This window comes from Convolutriloba macropyga, unplaced genomic scaffold, assembly GCF_964194025.1.
Source record: "Convolutriloba macropyga unplaced genomic scaffold, txConMacr16.3 SCAFFOLD_621, whole genome shotgun sequence".
NCBI classification, from domain to species: Eukaryota; Metazoa; Xenacoelomorpha; order Acoela; family Convolutidae; genus Convolutriloba; species Convolutriloba macropyga.
In genome coordinates, this window is record NW_027449495.1 from 44,918 (window position 1) to 50,997 (window position 6,080).

A 6,080-nucleotide genomic window follows, 5' to 3' on the forward strand; every position below is an offset into this window, starting at 1 on the left:
GACAAAGCGAAAAGTTTTTATGATATATGTTTCAACAAGGATGCTCGTTAATGTGCGTTCGCACATGATGTTCCGACCCGAGCTCATCGACATTTTTGACTTAAATGTCAACCTGATGAGATAAAAAAAATAGATATTTGACTTTAAAAAATTGTAACAAAACCGAACTTTAATTGAATTACATAACACGACGCCCCGATGCAGCGCTCACAAATTCTGCCACTGGAAACGCTACGCGGAAAAACAAACGACAAAATAAGCAAAAACAATTTTTTTAGCGAATATGCTAAAAGAAGAGAAAGAGAAACACAAATATTGACCACTCACAAATCTTTTATAAAAACGCATGTTGTCCAACAAACAAAACATCAGTTACGACATGATATCAATGGAAAAATGGTTTTTGAATAACAAGGATGGGAACTTCTCATTGATGAGCATAAGTTATAAGTTGACGAAAAGAACAAAAACTGAAAAACATAAAAAAGTCTTTGAAATCGAACATTATCATAATCTTTAATAGTTTTTGCTAGAAATTGACTCATTGAGTAACATCATTTTTTCAATCATTAATGAGAAGCCTATGAGACCAGTAAGCATTTTACGAATATACGAAGAGTTTTAAAAAAAAGCAAAAACAGCAAATTCAGAAAAAACTGAGTGAGAAAGGTGCCGCACCGAAGAGAAGAGAAGTTACTGGACATTTTTTTTCTAATTTCATATACTTCTTTAACAGCAATGAGGTTGTTCTTTTTTTAACAATCTGGCTTTAAAAGTATGAACAAATATAACAAAAACCAAATTTTTGAGAAAACCAGTTATATCATAGGCATTAATTTCAATAGCTTTCAACAGTAGTCAAAAATACGCTAAGATATACCTCAATGAGAAACAAATGATATTTGTCAATCATAAGTCATCAACTGGAAGTCACAATAAGTCTTATGATTACGAAAACAACAAAAAATACACGCAACAACCAAAAATTCAGTAGAAAAGTGCGAAAAGCAAGTGTCGAAGACATTGAAACCATAAGCGTTTCTCTAAAAACTTTATCTATGAACCATAGGACGTCTTCGTTAAGCCAATGGGACCTAACAGTGTTTGGTTAATGAGATAACGCTTCAAAAGGAACCAAAATTGCAAAAAAAACAGAATTTTCTTTTTTGGAAATTATGAAAACTCGTGACATCGAAATCATGAAACCAATAGTTAGATTATCAATAGTTAAAAAAGTTAAAAAAAAACGTTTATTTGGGGAAAAGGTAACAGCTCCAAGTGTTCAATTTACCAATTATTATTCCGACTCACTCGTGGGGGGAGGAATAATAATTGTTAAAATCACTAATAGTTAAAATCACTAACAGATTATCGTTGTATGCAAGAAAAAGGAGAGGGTTTCTGTCTGTACTGAAATCGGCTTATGTTCATGGAAGTAGGTTTAATAAAAGTTGGTGTTCAAAAAAAATTTAATTTTTTTTAAAGTCTTAACAGCCACTAAATTCAAGAGCTCTCAGCGGAAATCAGTAAATACACAAAATAGATACGCGGAAATCATAAATCATCAATAAGACATCACAATAAGTCGTATGATTATGAAAACAACGTCAAAAGCAGGTAAAAAACAAAAATTCAGTAGAAAAGTGCAAGAAAGTGTCGGAGCAATTTAAACCATAATCTTTGCTCTGAGGATTTAAACTTTGATCCATTTGAAGTCTTTTTTAAAAAGCTGGAACTATAATTATTAATATACTGTGATAAAAATTGAAATGTAATCAAAAATACAAAAAAATACAAAAACCAAATAAAAATTACGAGAGCGCGTGTTGTTGAAGTCATAAAACCAATGGTTGGAAAATGAAACCGATTACCAGATTAGTTTCGGTTGCAGTAGAAAAAATGGAGATTCTGTCACTACGACTGACCTAGAATTAACGAAAATAAGTTTAAGGTTGGTTAATGTCCAAAAAAGTTCCGAAAAAATTATTTTTAAAGTGTTAACAGACATTAAATTCAATAGCTTTCTTTGTAATCCAAAAAATACGCTACGTCAACCCTAATTGGAAGACACGGATGTTTGTCATCAATATGTTATCAATAAGCCATCACAATAATTCCTATGGTTATGAAAATTCAGCTTAAATGCGAATAGAAAGCGTGGAAGCCATTCGAACCATAAACTTTCGCTTAAAACTTTATCTATGATCCATTTGATGTCTTCTCTAAGTCAATGGCAACTATCAATAATAGGATAATGGGATTAGATTTCAAAAGTAACCAAAATTACAAAAAAAAATCCTAATTTTTTTTAATTATGAAAACTCGTGTTATTGAAGTCATTATATCACAAATGTAGCACATATCACCACTTACAAATTATATTCGCTTGCATTAAAGGAACTTGGTCCTCTTGTTACTGACACTGACTTACTGTTCATGAAAAAAAGTTTAATATCGGTTAAAATTCAAAAAAAATTTTGAAAAAATGATATTAAAGTCTTAGCAGCCATTGGCTGTCCACTCACAGAACTATATAGGTTTACCTAATGCACATTAGGAATTAAATTGCCCTTGTAGTTAATAACTCTATGCCATACGACTCCCCAAATTTAATAGGATCTCGAAAAGAAGATCAAAATTTCATTAAATTATTCAAAAACAGAGCTGAAAACAAAAAAAAAACACATGAGTGATCCCTTGAACGATTATTTTGTTCATTGGGTACCAGTTTACTGTAAATGAGGTTTGTTTTTAACAGAACTTCGATATGGAAAGTGACTAATCTCTAAATGGCTAAAATGACATAAATGAAAAGACAAGTTTTTCTATAAAAAACAGCCCTCAAATTGAATTCGATTTTTTTTTAAAGTAAACTTCCTCATGAGACCAGAACTAGTCTTTTTATCGGTCTATTGTTCGCAAAAATTGATCATTTTGTAGCGTGAAATGTAATTTTGAAATATTATTTTTATAGAAAGGCCTTAGTTTGAATGAAAATTTCGCTAAAAGTGAACAAAATCTTGCAAATATCACGCGCTCACACAAACTTTTAAACCTCAATAAATCCTCGAAAAATACGAAAATAAAAAAAGTCGTTTTAATTTCGAATTCTATGCTGGAAGAGCTTTTTAGTGATACCACTCACATTTCTCTACGATGAATATATCGGTCGGCCAAATTTGACTGAACAAAAAAAACCAGTTGAGTATATAGTTCCTCCCCACACAAGTTGGTCGGAATAATAATTGGTAAATTGAACACTTGGAGCTGTTCCTTTTTCCCCAAATGAACGTTTTTTAATGTTTTTAATACAATTTATGGAAAACCCAAGGCGAGACTGGATAATTTAATTCAATAAATCAATAATTGCTTTTAGATGGTTTTTAATCTTTAATAATAATTAACAAATTATGTGTAGATTACAATACCTTGTAAAAACGGTTGCGACATTTAACCGTTTTTTCTGAAGTCAATGTCTTGAGTATAGATTTTTAGTATTTAAGACAAACAGATGTTTTATAAGATTATTTTAGAACGAACGATTATCTTGTAAAATTCTTTTAAGACGAACGGTTATCCTGTAAGATTCTTTTAAGACGGATGTTCATTCGAATTCTGTCAAATTCGGTCAAAATCTTGTGAGATCTTAAAAGATAACCGTTCAAAGTTGTCCCGTGGGAAATTAATTAGCAAACTTGTGCAAGAACAAAGCTTAGACAACCGAAAACTGCCTGACCAATGAAACCCTAACTTAGCTAGAAGGTATAGCCTCTTGAACCACCTTAATATTTGACCACCGAAGTATACAATACTCTACGTGGTTATAATCATATTGATTCTTGAAAAAAAGAGGGGGTTAATTAGAAGCAGAGAAATTCACAAACATTTCGCTGATTTTTCTTTAGGTAAGAAAATTTAATCTAGTTCTGAAAACCAGGAAATTTGGTCAAATGTTAAAATAAACGTACACGCAACAATAGCTATGAGAACGTGAACCCTGTTTCAGCGGCTTTCATTCTAAATGAAACAACAAACTTCCATTGTGTTACCGTTTTATTAAAATTATACTAGACCAATTAAAATTAGATGAAAGTATTGCTTTTTTCAGTAAATATGTTTTGAAATAAAAATAAAATTAATTAAAATGAAGTTTTTCCGTTTTTGTCCGGACAGGCAGCTGACGTAGTTTTCTATGCCAAACATTTTTGTACATTACTATAACCTCTTAGAATTTTAGGCACTTTGAAAAGTTTATCAAAACCATTGATTCATGATATTTAGTGCAACATGAGTTTTGAAAGAAAAAGGATGTAAAAATCTAAAAAAAATGGTTTACCGATAACGACAATCATATGATCCCGACAATTAAGGATTTAGCTCTACTTATAATCAGGCTTAGTAGCCAAACACTGTTGTTCTCATTTTGTTTTTTCCATGATAAAAAGTTTGTGGTCGATTTAAGTAAAAAGTAAAAAAAAAATGATTAGATTTTGTACCCAACTCAAAGTGCGTTTCAGTACTGGGACAGTATAAATGCGATTCCCCATCATTGATAAATCATAGACTGATTTCTGACGTTTTATTTCACTTGTCAGGCGTTCGTTCATCCAAGATCACACTGGCTAAAATGACAATCATGAACAGAAAAACTTTTCTATAAAAAACAGCCCTCAAATTGAATTTGATTTTTTATTAAAAGTTAACTTCCACATGAGACCAGAACTAACATGTTTATCGGTCTATTGGTCGCAAAAACTGATCATTTTGTAGCGTGAAATTTAATATTGAAATAATATTTTTATAGAAAGGTCTTAATTTGAGTGAAAATTTCGCTAAAAGTGAACAAAATCATGCAAATATCACGTGTTCACAAAAAACTTTAAACCTCGATAAATCCTCGAAAAATACGAAATTCAAAAAAATCTTTTTAATTTCGAATTCTACGCTGGAAGAGCTTTTTAGTGATACCACCCACATTTCTCTACGATGAATATATCGATCGGCAAAAATTGACTGAACAAAAAAAACCCATTTGAGTATATAGTTCCTCTCCCCACAAGTGGGTCGGAATAATAATTGGTAAATTGAAAACTTGGAGCTGTTCCCTTTTCCCCAAATGAACGTTTTTTAATTTTTTAATACAATTTATGGACAACCCGAGGCGAGACTGGATAAATTAATTCAATAAATTAAAAATTGCTTTTAGATAATTTTTGATATTTATTAATAATTAACAAATTATGTGTAGATTACAATACCTTGTAAAAACGGTTGCGACATTTAACCGTTTTTTCTCAAGTCAATGTCTTAAGTATAGATTTTTAGTATTTAAGACAAACAGATATTTTATATGATTCTTTCAAAACGAACGATTATCTTGTAACATTCTTTTAAGACGAACGGTTATCCTGTAAGATTCTTTTAAGACGAATGTTTATTCGAATTCTGTCAGATTCGGTCAAAATCTTGTAAGATCTTAAAAGATAACCGTTCAAAGTTGTCCCGCGGAAATTAATTAGCAAACTTGTGCAAGAACAAAACTTAGGCAACCGAAAACTGCCTGACCAATGAAACCCTAACTTAGCTAGAAGGTATAGCCTCTTGAACCACATTAATAATTGACCATCGAAGTATACAATACTCTACGTGGTTATAATCACATTGATTCTTGAAAAAATAGGGGGTTAATTAGAAGCAGAGAAACTCACAAACATTTCGCTGATTTTTCTTTAGATAAAAAAGTATAATCTAGTTCTGAAAACCAGGAAATTTGGTCAAATGTTTAAAAACAACGTACACGCAACAATAGCTATGAGAGCGTGAACCCTGTTTCAGCGTCTTTCTTTCTAAATGAAACAACAAACTTCCATTGTGTAATCGTTTTATTAAAGCTATACTAGACCAATTAAAATTAGATCAAAGTATTGCTTTTGTTCAGTAAATATATTTTGAAATGAAAATAATATTAATCAAGATAAAGTTTTACCGTTTTTGTCCGGACAGGCAGCTGACGTAGTTGTCTATGCCAAACATTTTTGTACATTACTATAACCTCTTAGAATTTAAGGCACTTTGAAAAG